Raw genomic sequence first — 15,957 nt, forward strand, 5'->3', positions numbered from 1 at the left:
AATGTGAGAAATGAAATAAAAGAACAAGGGCCATCTATTTATACAAAAATAAAAATTCTGCCTGATGCACTTATACGAACCACTTATACGGTCCGTATAAGTGGACCGTATAACACCATCAAGAAAATGTCCCGTTCTGTAAAGGTCATGTTATACGTACCCCGTTATACGGACCGTATAAGTGTTCGTATAACTCACAGTTATCCCAAACTTTCTCTCGTTGATTCGTTTGACTTCCAATCCTTATGGAACCTTCTTGGAACTTATGTAACACTTCATTAACCATATAATAGGCCCTATAGCAGCCCCTCAAGATATTTCTAAATAAACATTAGCTCAATTATAGCAAAAACCTTTCCGAACACGACTTACATTTCACTTCCTTCAACAAACTTAGGCTCATATATTCATATGACTTCAAAATCTTGTAGTATGAACCTTAAGCTATCTACAACTCTCCCTAATCTCGTAAGAACTTCATGTTTATCTAATCTCACGTAAGCCTGCTCACAAGGCAACAAATCTGAAATTTTCGAGATGTAACATAGATGAACCCTTACCCGTTAACCCATTAATCATTAGCCAAGATTAACTTCATTAATCATTTAGTAACAGTCAATAGATAAGTGAATGAATAAATAAATAAAACAAGTCATAATAAATAGATAATATATATGCGGAAGTCTTAACTATTACAACCCCAAGATCTGAAAGACATCATACAAGGACTCTAACCAATGATGTCTAAAGAATGAAGTATATCTCAACTTTAATATCAAATAATGTCTGGAATAAACTGTAATGATGTGCAATGCAATTGTTACACCATGGAAAACCCCCCTGTATATGTACAGTGAATAGGCTAACAAAGGACATAGCGTATGCGATGTTTTGATGAGTAAGAAATAGTAATTGATGACCCTCAACGAGATTTGAAAGGCATATACTGCAAGGAAATAAAGTTGCCAAGGAAAGCGAATCATATGTTGTGTATCGGATAAGAATTTCGAGCAACAAGTCTATGATGGCATAATGATGTCTCAGAGAAGAGTGATAACGCCCCTAAGATTTATATTGAAATATTAAACAAGTAACAAGAAGGTTTCATAAGGATCGAAGATCAAACGAGTCGACGAGAACGAAAACGGAACCACTGGGCATTATACGGCCCAACCTACGGACCGTATAAATTGTACCAGCCGTATGTTGGACCGTATAATTGGCCAAGGAGGGCAGCAGCTATTGTACCAAACATACGGCCACACATACTGTTCGTATAAATAGTACGGACCGTATGTTGGTCTGTATAACATGGTCGGCCAGATTTTTAATTTAAGTATAAGGGACCCTTTTTCATTCCAATTCATTTCATTCTCACTCCACACTTCAAGAAACATCTAGAATACTCTCTAATACTCCTCCACAAGATAATCAAAGGAAAACCAAGATCAACAACACTAAATCCACGAAACAAAGTGTATGAAACCCAAGTAAAGGTCATCCAAATCAAGAAACCCCAAGAGAGGTGAAGTAGGGTTTGGGTTGCTAGAGGAGAGACTCCACTCAAGACTTGTTCAACCATTATCTAAGGTAAGTTTCATGACTAAACCATGTTGTTTAAGGTAATGGAAGGTTAATATACTTGAATTGTAGAAAGACATAAGAAATGGGTCATTAATGAGTGAATAGTGTCATGTTTGGATGGTAGTTGGATTGAATCATAAATTTTAGGGTGTTAGTGATTATGAATACGTTATAAATGATATTTAGGCCATGGAAATAAGTGTGATACATGAGGAAACGCGATGACGAGCTATAACCATAAAGGTGGGGAAAAGGAAGAGAAATGGTGGATTATGGTCATTGTATATAAATGATGATTGTTGATTGCAATATTGTGAATGTTGTTGTGAGTGTTTGGAGTTGATATAAAATATGGGGAAAGTAGTATAAATAAAGGAAGTGATGCCCAATTTTCCCTAGCTTTAGAAAGCCCGCCCTTATGATTTCTTAGCTAATGACAATATAAATTCTCTTGAAGGTAGAACGTGTGCATTAAAGGGGAACACGCAAGCGATAGCTTAGTTAAACGTCAAAGGTATGTAAGGCTTATCCCTTTCTTCAAAGGCATGAATCTTTCAAGCTTTCCATGATCCTCCTATATGATGGAACTTATGAGTCCTTAAATATACTAAATTACATACGAGTATGATGAAGATGATAATGATTTAAAGTATAGAGATTCGATAGTTCATGATATGATGATCCCATAACGCTGATGATGTCATTATTGTTAACACTCACCTTATGCACTATTTCCTTCGAGGTGAGGCAAGACACTCCTAGATGTTCATAATATAATCAGGGGTTTAGGACCTTACGTCACCCCGACATAGCTATGGTTGTCCTTAAAGTCTAATGTAAGCTCCTAATGCTAAATGTGTAATGATGTAAAGGCAAGGTATGCTTATAAGATGATCAATAATGCTAGATTATAATATGCCTATGTTATGTATGAAAATGCCAAGTTATGATAAGATTTTGATACATTCATGAAATGTGCAATAGTGATGGGTAATGATTGATTATGTGATGATAAAGTTCCACCGCGCCAGAATGGCCGGGCATGTCACCGCTAAGGCGGGCTGCATATGGTTCCACCGTGCCTAGATGGTCGGGCATGTCACCGCTAAGGCGGGCTGCGATGTTACACCGATCCTAGAGGGCCGGGCATGATCACCACTAGTGGGCGGCATATGATTGTTACCCGGACGCGGGATAATGATGTGTCGAGATACGTGATGTGACGAGATATATGATGTGACGAGATATGTGATGTGATGACATATGTACCATGATTATGTAAAATATGATATATGTACGAGATATATTTGCTTACAACACTCTTGCAGGTTATATCTTTCTCTTATGGCTCATGACCCTCCCATTATATTTGTTTCATTCTTGCCTTACATACTCAGTACAATATTCGTACTGACGTCCGTTTTCTTTGGATGTTGTGTTCATGCCCACAGGTAGACCGGGAGGCGAGCTTGAGCCAGACTCGTAGGAGCTATTAGCTGATTGAAAGCACTCCTTGTTCCGAAGGTGCTTGACTATTCTTTTGTGTATATTTGTCTATATTGGGGTCGACGGGGTCCTGTCCCGTCTATGCGTTTTGTACTTCAGTAGAGGCTCGTAGATACACAGTGTGGGTTATGTGGTCTGACAGGGTCAATATGGTATAATTATTTGTATATTATTTTGATATCCAAAAGGGCTTATGTATATGGCCGCGACGAGCACCCGGTGCTACCCCACCCGGGCACCCCTTAACACACATTCACATAATATCTAGGCGATTCATAAATCAAGTCATGCATTCTAGTCATCAATCACATTAGTCCCAATTGGACGATAACATTGCTTATATCATCATAGGCATCTATGCCACATCAATGTACATGGGCCGACAAGGCCAACAAAATGATATACAAAATATAGGCCGACAAGGCAAAACATATCTACCCACATACACATGTCTACGAGCCTCTAAGAAGAGTATACATATCACATGAGCGGGACAGGACCCCGCTATGCCCATAACTATATACACAAAAGAATAAGTACCCAAAAGTTATGGCTCCGAATGAAATGGAGCTCTGCTATGTAATCTCTGAGAAGGCTGCTATGGATCAAGTCGGTCTCCCTATGCACCTGCGGGCATGACGCAGCGTCCACAAACAAAAGGACGTCAGTACGAAGAATGTACTGAGTATGTAAAGCATGATCAACATCGATATAGAAGCATAATGAACAACATGTGAAGTAGCATAGGAGGGGGGGACAATAATATCACCATCATGGCACTTACTTGCTTTCCATAGAGACATTCCGTTTCTATTGCTTATCCGCATACATACATCCATATCCGTACTTAATTACCCTCATAATCATTTACATCTCATATACATAACATATTCGTACTCTTAATGATGTCATTTACATAGCATATACATATATATATATATATATATATACAGGCATACATAGCGTACCCGACCATAGAGGTTCGGTGTTTCATACATACTTGGCCAACCAAGGCTCAAGGTTATATCTACCTGGCCCTACCAAGGCTTCAGGGTTATCCGTACCATCTGCAGATGTGTGCGCGCGTTACGTAATCATATACATACTCTATACATATTCATATACATATATTCTACCCGGCATTATAAGTTCGGGGTTCCATTGTAGCCCTTCATAGGCACATATACATATATAATAGCTCATAAGAATCTTTAACATCATTTTTACTCTTATCATCATACTATCATCATCGTTATCGTGACATCTATATTCTAGGCTTACTCGTCATATGAGGAACTTAGTACAATCGTAGTACATCTAAAGCATCGTGGGCTTACTAGCTCGGAAGATCAATCATTGAAGAAATCATAGACTCATAGAGGATTTAGACGTTTGGCCAAAGAACCATGCCTTATGAAAGAAGGGTTAGCCTTACATACCTTTTCGTCGAACTATTCTACACTTGCACGTACTCCTTCGGTGCTCACGTTTCTACCTTCATTAAGGTCATACTATCATTAGAATCGATAACTAACACACATGGCCAAAGCTAGAGAAAATCGGACAGCATCTCCTTTATTTATACAACATTTGTCCATATCGTAATTCAACTCCCAAACGTCAACAATACATTCATAATATCATATCAATGGCCATTAATCATCCACATTATCCACATTATCAAGGTTTCTCAATTTACTTTCATTTGTCCATGTTCATGGTCACAACACCCAACTTCGTCCATTCATATACAATGTCTATTTCATGGTCTTAACGTCATTTATAACACATTCACGTCACAACACAACAACAATCATGATTCAATTCAAACTATTTCTCAAAAACGTCACTATTCATCATTCATAGCCCATTTTGCTATACTCTTCTAATGACCAAGCATTTTAACTCTCAAATACCTTAAACAACATATGAATATCATGAATCTTACCTTAGATGTTGTAGGAACAAGCTTTAGTTGATAATACTTCACTTTGAGCAAAACCCTAGTTTTCCTCCATTTGGATTTCTTGACTTGAATGGTCTTTAATGGGTTTCCTTACCCTTGATTCGCCTGATTTATGTTGTTGATGGCTTATAATCCTTGAAAACTTGTGTAATAAATGTAGAGAGATGTTTTTGAGAGAAGGGATGAAATGTGGAAATGATTTTATGAACTTGGTCCCTATTAAATAACCCATTCACTGATCTGTCGGGTCCATTATACGGTCCATTATACGGTTTGTATAATCGTTATACGGTCCGTATAATTGACCGTAAAATGTGCCTTTCCTTCACCCTTCACTGTGACCATTTGACGGTTCATTATACGGGTCGTAAAAATTTATACGGTCCGTATAATTGACCGTAAAATTGCACCAGTGAGCAACCTTCGCTGTGATGGTTTTACGGTCCATTATACGGTCCGTAAAACATTATGCGGTCCGTATAATGTGCCGTAAAACTCACCAGTCCACTGAACTTGTTCTCGTCACTTCGTTGATCTCCAATTCTTATGGAACCTTCTTAACACTTGTTTAACACTTCATTAGCAATCTAAGGGACGTTATAACTCTTTCCCAAAATGCCCTTAAGTCATCATTAACCCGATACTCGTATTTCACTAGTTCATTCACTTGCGTACCAACGGAAGATTTTCCGAGGTGTAACAATATGTGATGTGATGACATATGTACCATGATTATGTAAAATATGATATATATGTACGAGATATATTTGCTTACAACACTCTTGCAGGTTATATCTTTCTCTTATGGCTCATGACCCTCCCATTATATTTGTTTCATTCTTGCCTTACATACTCAGTACAATATTCGTACTGACGTCCGTTTTCTTTGGATGTTGTGTTCATGCCCACAGGTAGACCGGGAGGCGAGCTTGAGCCAGACTCGTAGGAGCTGTTAGCTGATTGAAAGCACTCCTTGTTCCGGAGGTGCTTGACTATTCTTTTGTGTATATTTGTATATATTGGGGTCGACGGGGTCCTGTCCCGTCTATGCGTTTTGTACTTCAGTAGAGGCTCGTAGATACACAGTGTGGGTTATGTGGTCTGACAGGGTCAATATGGTATAATTATTTGTATATTATTTTGATAGCCAAAAGGGCTTATGTATATGAAACTATTTATGTTTACAAATGAAACATGATTTTCTTATGATTGAATATGAAATCGATAAAAGAGCAGTTAATGAGCATGATGAGTAGCAGAACGAGCGGTGCTCGGCGGTCAGCCCCGTGTACCGGTCGCGGCCCCTAGCTGGGTCGTGACAGCAATACACTGGCCAATCACTGTACCTGTACATACATGCCAACTGATTACATTTGCTCAGTAGTCATGACCTACAGGGGACCCATGGTGTCCATGTACCCTCGTTTCGGATCCACTCCTCGGACTCGAGTCATAAATCCTCCACCCCGAAAAGAACCTCGGTCGCGGCCATATCAATATACCTCTTGTTTCTGAAACTGACCTCGGACCACGAGCCCATAACTAGGCCACATCCTCACCCCCGGTCAAATGTGCCTTTTCATATGTATAGTAACACGGTCACATCACTCTCACTGATCAATTAATCAAGTACCAAGTATCAAATAGTATCACAAGTTCAACAACAAGATTATATTAACTTCTTCACTAATTTCATATCACAATGTATGTTTCAGCATATTCCAGTTTATTAGAATGTATGGACTATGAACCTTAGCAATATCAATGTCAAACACAAGGCATCATGCCACAAGTCTTCCAAACCATTTTCATCATGCATGAGTGTATGAATGCATAAATGAGTGTAAACATGGTAAATCAATGCAAACCAATAAAGCAACAGTGAAGGTACAAGTCACAAAACCACAAGTCATATCAAGGCTAGGATCAACTCAACCATGAAATGAATCATACAAACCGTCTCAACCAACATAAAAGTCTATGTCCCTCTTTACTTCCTCATATAGCAAGTACGCCTCACAACTAAGTCTTGTATCACCAAGAAGCTCCACTCTTCAATATATTATCATCAACAGTAAATCATACATCAAGTGTTCATCTATGTACTATTATAAATATATAAATCATAACTCAGGTCTAAACTCAGTATCCTTCCATTCTCCGATGATATATGTCACAATAAGAGAGAATTGAGTACAACACGACAATTTAGGTAATAAGTCTAATCACAATAACAGGGCAACGAGCCACCATCAACAGCAATCAACCCAATAGAAATCCATCCTGAAACGCCATAGTGTGAATACAACTACATCTCATATTCAGTACATAAAGTAATGGCGACGAGCCCACAAATCAGAAGTCATACCAACCTAGATAATATCCAACCAAACACCATGTCCGAAGACCTAATCATGCTTTCTTCCATCAATTCTACATAATACATACGTTTCGCTAATCAAAATCTAACTAAAGTAAGCCATAACCTACCTCGAATGCAGAACATGAGCCACGAACTACTCCACACGAGCCTTCTATTTCCGAAGCGCCTCATAGTGGTCAAAGTCTAACAATATGATGGTAAGTAAGCAAAACCCATGAATTTAAACGAGAACAACAATTTTGGGGAAGAAGACCCACTTACTTTTACCCTTTTCAATTGGTGAAACCATCCTTTAATGGTGAATTTATCATAACTTCTATCTCTACAATCATTAACCTTCAATCCATGGGTTTTCTAATCAATTTTACCCTTTCCAACAGATTTTAGAACTAAGCTTCCATTTTTATTAGAACCTTAAGTCTCACATGCAATTCCAACCATAAGAAATCAAATTCTCTTCCTAGAAAGTGATAATCTATACTCTAAGGTGATTAATCAACAATAAAATTTACAACCCACCAATTATTTAAGGGTTTACTAATTCTATGGTTCTAGGATTTTCACCCACCATTGATGGACCTTTTAAAATAATCATGGAACTTGAAGAAGAAAGGAAAAGGAACAAATAAAGATGGGGACTTATCCATCAAGATGTTTCCACCAAATAATGGAATGAATTTTGCTCTTTCTCTCTTGAAAACTGACTTCGGGGTCTTGGGGTTAATAGTTAGGAGTTGGGATATTAAAATAGGGCTTTTCTTCCCCATCGGCCGCTGCGGCGGTCTCCAGACCGCTATAGCGGCCTCTTGGACGCTATAGTGGACCTGCTGGAACAGTTCGCACTAAAATGGTCATAACTTCCTCATTCGGAGGCTAAACGCGATGATTCTTTTTGCTGTGGCTTCGTAATTTCGATACGGATCTAATGGTTCAAACCTCACTAAAAAAAAGGTCGCTTGAGAAATCTAGAGCCTTTTCTATCCACAGACCTACGGCGAAAATATCGAATACGAGCGCAACAAAACCCAAACCCATCCGAACCTCTTCGGAACCTCACCAAAACTTGAGGACAAGTTCAAAATCATCATATTAACATGTTGGAACTTTCAAAACATTGACACGGGGTCATCCTAACCCGGCGTTGACCGTTGTCAACTTTGACTCACTAACTTAACTAGTTTCTCTATGAATGACTCAATTTACACTCGAACCTTGCAGGAATCAAACCTGTGACTTTAATAAGTCGTATATCATACTAACCCGACATGGGGAAAGGTCAACAAGGGTAATTAGGTCAAAAGCACTATAACGACCAGGTGGGTCGTTACAATTTTACTTCCTTAGTTTTCCTTTTTATTTTATATATTAGTTCCGTGAAGCCCGTGGTAAGCACGGGCCCAAACCCAAGATATAAAAGTTGATATTTTAATTAAAGAAATATAATCTATGTTAGTAATAATTAAATTTCATATAATTATATTTTGAATATATAAAAGCAAAATTTTTATTTCACTCTTTTAATATTTTAACCTTCATTTTGATGAAATTATTTCTTCAAATCAAATGCGGAGCCAGGATTTGACGTTTATGAGTTTTGAATCCTAATTTTTCTAAGTTATTTAGTTCAAAATTTATAATCTATACATAATTAATGAACTTTTAAGACAAATATAGAATTATGCAACGGACAGAGCTGCTACTCCCTTAATCAAGGATCTCGGGAGCCTGGGTATGAAAAAATATTTGGAGGGAACGCTTTCCCAGAATGGACGCTACACAATGCGAATTATCTGGATTAATCGGGCCCAAATATGAATATCAGGTACTGTCATGCCCTATTTTTAACGGATTAAAACTAGTTCACAACTTATGACTATGTTTCCTCTGGTTTTGCAAATTTTTAGAGTCGCCACCTAATTTTAGGAAATATTAGGAAACCATTTGTAAAAAGCGTAAACTCCATTTTTAGTCTTTGAAACCTGCGAGATTCTAGGTAAGGGTTTTATTTACCCCGATGGGAGGGTGTTAAGCATCCCTCAGAGCTTATCCGAAGACAGTCTTTAAACTTAGCTTAATTAACAAGAGGGGGATTATTTAATTATTATTACCTATTTAAAGAATTGCGGGAAAGAAACTACTCTCTCAAAACTATTTGTATAAAAGGGGGTTTTGAAGTAATTATAACTATATGAGTAAATGCATATATATAAAGGAAGTAGTTAATTGCTAATGTATGTGTGAGAAAAATATGTACGACATTTATTTTATATAAGAATAGTATGTATAATATAGAATAAGAAGATATATTTTTTATAAGAAAATAACGTATATATGTGATATGTATATCATAGGTAACTAAAAAATAGTTATTGATGACATGATAGTACTATATACATGCATATAATGTAAAGACGACCGAGAGAATTAATGGAAATAAGGTAGTATATGTATGGTACGTGTTTTAAAAAAAATAGTATGTAGGCATACTCATTGTAAAATTATATGTACTAGGGATGTATATAATTTACAAAAAGAGTACATATGTATTTTTTAGAAGATGAGGTGCAATAAAATTATTGCATACAATGTATACTAGAGATAAGTATTTATAATATAACGTACATACACATGCATGTGATAAGAAAATGATCAAAGGTTTTTAAAGTAAGAATAGTATATATATATATATACATGTAAAATAAGAAGTATACATATATATACATGTAAAATAAGATCTTTGTATATAAAGTAAAGTATATACCTTATAGTTCTCGAAAATATTTAGGCCACTATACTTGGCCCTAATAGGTAATCCTTGTATCACATTTTAGCTTGCTCAAAGAGTTAATACAGAATGAATTTTGAAAAAAAAAAATAAAGATGTGAATGGACTTTTATCTTTAAACATTTGGGCACGGATCCATTAAAGTGCAAAACCTCACTTTTTAATTACTGTTTTACCGAAATTTAGAGCCATTGAAATCCTCATTTTTAATCCTCCAAAACTGGCATTTTTTCTTACTTCTAAAAATCCATGTGTGAGCCTTTGCGTATTCTACACCTAACTCTTACTTGAAACACTTGGAAAACATTGTTAGCAAATTCTTATTTGAAAAAGAAATCTCCAGTTTCAATCTTTAAAAAAAAAATACCAATTTTCCTTGCATCTTAGTCATTTCTCACGGGTAACGCTCGCAAGCAAGAACAGAGAGGCTACAAACACAAGCTTATAAATACAAACCACAAAAACGTTAGTCAAGAGTTGTAAACAAACATGTGCGTATAATATAAAGACACAATAATTTTGAAGAAAGGAGAAGGGATATGGACTCGAGACACGAATGAAATGGGACTGCTAGCTCGAACAAAACCGCAGCTACTGTTTACTCCTAATTCCGGGCTGAACTTGGAGTTGCCATAACTCCAATATTGTCCCATGTGCGTTCATGCAAAAGAAAGGAAGAAAAGGAATTAGAAGCAGTCTCAATAACAGAAATATAGCAAGTAAGAAATGCAATATATACAGCTAGTTAATTCCAAAACACGTCTTCTAATCCAAAAGAATAGGATGACAGTTAGCCAAGGATAACAAGTAGTAAGAGAAACTACCAGCATTGGTTTATCTTCCATTTCATCCCAAAAGACAAGGTGTTACTAGCCTTAAGTTCTAGATTTTAAGCAATGGTTTTTCATACAGCAATTTTGATCTATAACAATCTCAAAGATTACAACTAAAGTCAGAACAAAATGAAGTTTAGCTTACCACTAATCCTTCCAAGTTTTAAAGACCAAAGGTATTTCAAAAATGTCATCCAACAGCAAATTAGAGGAAAGAACATGTTCGAACAATATTAAGATTGCATTACTCGGATAGGATCGATACTTGGAGATGAGTCGTAGTTAAAAGAAAGATCTAATTGATCCCTTAAGCCACTAGATTAAATAGAAACAGGAAACACATGAGCTCATTCAAACGCCAACCACACCAAACAAAACCATAATTTCTCTGGAAATTGAAATATGGGAATCCCATCTCCTCTTAATCAAGTGTTTAGGCTGAACTAAATTATTAACCTGCTCATTATATATTTTAAGATTAGAGAACTTATACTAGTTCTCTTATATTAATCTAAAGGCAGTTACCACATTATCCCATATATCACACCTAAAGCAAGGAGATTTTGACAACATGATTACTTGGAATCCTTCAAAACTATTAAACTTGATTCTCATTCAGACAACAACTTCAAATGACTATGTAGGATATTCAAAAGGAAACTCGGAACTGTTCTTTCTTAGAAATCCATACACTCCAGGTAACCATAATGCTTAATTGGAAGACGCAGGCATACTTAAAACAAATGCATACTCATGGCTGGAAATTACGACTCTAACATTATCAAATATCATTTACTAAAACAGCATTTTATCTAATTCTTCAAAGACATGCTTAACTGCGACATCTTTACGAGCTTTAAACACAGTAGCTGTAATAAGGATGCCTCAAATTCACAATATTTGTACTAGAATGGTGCTAAAGCACTCATACTAACCAAAATAAAGCCAAATCATATTACGAAATCGAATCGACTAACTTATGCTGAACTTACACAATTAACGCTCAACTAATCATGCTGGTATTAAACAAAGCAGAAAATGAAACTATAAATTCCAAACAAAGAGAATAATAACAGAAAATGAAAATACTAACAGACTATATCGAAACAGAACTGGAATTTAAAAAAAAAATCAAAACTAGATGAAAATAAAAATGAGAAAGGGAGAAGGACGGAGGCGACGAGGGTTGACGACGAACTACCTTTCACTCGAATCAATTTCCGACGAACGGAAACGACTTCCAAAAATTAAACATGACCGAGCACTTCCTCAAAACTCACGGCTTAGCCGGGTTTCTTAGTGTTCTCACTCTTGGGGTTGTGAAAAAAAAACATTTTTTGGTCTCAGAGCTTCTTAATAATTACACTGCCTCTAAAAATAGAAAAAGATAGACAAATGTACATCTGAACATGTTATTAATCATAGAAGAAACAAAGGCGGCCGTTAAGCCCAACCGTGTACTTAGCAATCATGAGGGCATGCATTCGTCCAACCTTAAGTAGTTGACCACTTTCTGGTGAGATTTTTTTTTCTTTATTTTCTTATTTTGGAAGTAACAAAACTATTCCTAATCTTGGTTATTTAATTGAACTACATGGTTAAGAATCTCACATAGGACACACAGCCCATTAACTTTATGTGCATATAAAGAAAATGATCAATATATCCAACTAATTTGTAACCAGCAAGCTGGAAAGCTTGCGCGAAGACAACCATGGCAAAATATTTGTAACTTAATAACTGAACGTTAAAATCACTTTTGTTTTGGTAAAGATTTGATGAAAAAGGATCCCAACAGGACAATTGCGTAGAACAGCAAAGTTAGCCCAGCGACGAAGCTATTCACATGTTCGACGGATTTAATTTTCACTAACCAATAACTTTTCCATTAATCAAGACAAGTAACTTTTTTGGCTAATCAAAATATTAATTTTTTTTTTCAAACATCTAGAGCTAGCTCAAACTGATTTTTTTTTTTTTTGGCAAAATTTACATGAAAACAACCACTTCATCTCAACACATAAAGAATTCTCCAAAAAATAAAGCTACAACTTAAGCGAGCAACATACAGGGGGAAGACTCTGTACCAATAAGACCAAGTCAAAGTAACATTTTTTCTTATGAAAATAATATACTTGATCAAATAACTTTAAAAAAAACCTGCACTTCAATAATTTTAGCACACTTTACAAGTTCATTATTAACCATTTATGGGTATATCGGAGAAGCAAAGTAGTCATTGGACTCAAGCCATCTTTTCAAATCTCATGGATGGATAGAAGAGAGAAGTAAAACGGTTTACTTTATTAAATTCATTCCCAAAATCTTACCAACGCAAACCCCCCTTTTTATTAGTGGCTTAAAAAATAAAGTTTGCCAGAAAAAAAAAGTTTCTGAATTTTTGGAGTAAGACATTAGCTAGTCCTGCCACTTAAACTTCTAATGTGCAGCTAAGGTATCTAACAAAGGAACAAGGCATAATCACATAACTTCTGAAAAATCAGACACCAACTCATTAGCTTTGGACATGAGTACATGCAAGATACTAATCTGGACAAAAGATGCAGTCCACTTAGACCTGATTTCTAAAACAGTCTCAATCCTAAACATTGATGAAGAATCGCTGCTGCTTATATTTTTTTTATTGGTGTGCCAAACAACCTTCCAAAATCTATATTCTACCATTTATATGACCATATGTTGACTCTCTAACAGAAACATGATCCCACAATATTTTGAAATGAATACCACTACACATAGTCGACAAAGTAGTTAGTAATCCCTTCAAGCGTAGGCAATTTCCTTAACCATTTTTTAGGCTAGAATTTAGAACAAACATGGCCATATACAGGTTTGGGTCCACAGAATCAACAACCAACCACAACTATTGACTGATCGCATTTCAGTCCACTGAACTAAACAAACGACACTGGATACTTGAACAACTACATTTCTACTTCTATGAAATTAAAGGCAAAGAAAAGACAGAGTGTGATTACCTTCTTCGAGATAGCGAACTGAGGCTAATGTCGTCATCGAGTCTCCGAATCCGCTTCAAGCAATCCTTGCTCAGCCGAGAACTAAAGGAAGGAATTTCGACAATCAAAAACTTAGAGTGAAAAAAATAAGATTTTCTGAGAATTCGAGTTTTTTAGCAAAAGGAATTTATGAGAGGGGAAAGTTTATGAAAATAAAAGGGATTTTTTGTGGTTGTTCAACCTATCTTCAACAACCCGTAGAGGAGCTATATTTATAGCTGAAAAATGCGAACTCCAGTTCAACATTGACAACCACACAAAAAAAAGGGGGGGAAGGGGGGGGAATCGTCTGAAATAAAATTCAAACAAAAAAAATCATGAATGGAAGAGAAAGAAATCACCTTTTCAGAGATGATTTGAAATCTAGAGGTTCATTGGGGCTCCGAATTTAGAGATCCCTAAATGGTTTTTGGATCTGATGGCTGATTCCTTTATTACCCATTGAATTTAAGGCAAAGTAATCTTCAATCTGACAGATCTTCGAGTTTTCCTTTTCGCAGTCATCAACAGAGCTGTGACAGCTCTCAAACGTAGGGAAAAAGGTGATAGATGAGGTGGTGCATGTGTGGCAGCGGCGTCGGTGATGGCTTTAACCGGCGGTCCTAAGGGTGTGGTGGCGGTGAAGCGATGGAAGTGACGTGATGGGGGGTGGGGTGGGTGGTGACGGCTAGGTTTCATTTTTGGGAGAGAAAGGGGCTGGTTTGATTAGTTTAGTTAGAATGAAAATGGGTTGAAGACTTAGTTTGGGGATTTAGTGTTTATTGGGCTGGGTCGGGTCAAGGAGATTTTGGGCTGGGGATATTTTGGGCTGCTGATTTGGTTTAAAGGGAGATGGCCCAATATCTTTAGGTAGATGAATTATTTCCTAATCCCTTTTTACTTCTATCAATTAATTAAAATATGCTTCTTTGTCCTAATTAATTCCCAAAAATATACACCTATATAAATTACAATACAAGTAATTTAATATACGTAATTAGTTTACAAAACAGAGTAAAAGACGATTAATACGGTAATAAGTAGGATTAAAGGAAAAATGTAACACCAATATTGATATAAAAATATCAACATTATTTTCGAGTCATTTTAATTATAAAGTATGATGTTTAGTAATTTTTAATTATAAAATATGACGTTCGCGTGAGACTGATGAGGAAGTGAGGCTTGGTACCCAGGCCATTCAAAAGAAAGGAAGTTTCAAGTATCTTGGGTCTATTATACAGGGAGATGGGGATATCGACGACGATGTTTCACATCGTATTGGTGCAGGGTGGATGAAATGGAAGCTCGCCTCCGGAGTGCTGTATGATAAGAAAGTGCCACCAAAACTTAAAGGCAAGTTCTACAAAGTGGTGGTTAGACCGACCTTATTGTACGGGGCGGAGTGTTGGCCAGTCAAGAAATTTCACGTTCAGAAGATGGAAGTCGCGGAAATGCGAATGCTGCGGTGGATGTGTGGGCACACTAGGAGGGATAGAATTAGGAATGAAGATATCCAAGACAAGGTGAAAGTGGCATCGGTGGAAGACAAGATGCGGGAAGCGAGACTGAGATGGTTTGGGCATGTGAAGAGGAGAAACATAGATGCCCTAGTGCGGAGGTGTGAGAGGTTGACTATGGACGGTTTCAGGAGAGGCAAAGGGAGGCCGAAGAAGTATTGGGGAGAGGTGATTAGACAGGATATGGCACAGTTTCAGCTCACCGAGAACATGACCTTAGATAGGAGGTTGTGGAGGACTCAGATTAGGATAGAAGGCTAGGTGGCTAATCCTTTCACCATAGTAGTTGTAGTTGCTCATTTGTTTATTCCCATTTGATTTCTGCATTTGATTGCTGCCTATATTTGTTGGGTCGTTGTACTT

The 15,957-nt window shown here is 36.8% G+C and overlaps 1 long non-coding RNA gene across 1 annotated transcript; it reads right to left on the minus strand.

Annotated features, from left to right (window-relative positions):
• Window positions 1–10,650: 10,650 nt before the first annotated feature.
• Window positions 10,651–15,057, minus strand: LOC132606020 (uncharacterized). Its single transcript, XR_009569573.1, has 2 exons — window positions 14,437–15,057; window positions 10,651–14,137 (listed from the first exon to the last, which is right to left on the minus strand). It is a non-coding gene; the product is annotated as an uncharacterized LOC132606020 (long non-coding RNA).
• Window positions 15,058–15,957: the final 900 nt, after the last annotated feature.

Source organism: Lycium barbarum, chromosome 8, assembly GCF_019175385.1.
Source record: "Lycium barbarum isolate Lr01 chromosome 8, ASM1917538v2, whole genome shotgun sequence".
NCBI lineage: Eukaryota > Viridiplantae > Streptophyta > Magnoliopsida > Solanales > Solanaceae > Lycium > Lycium barbarum.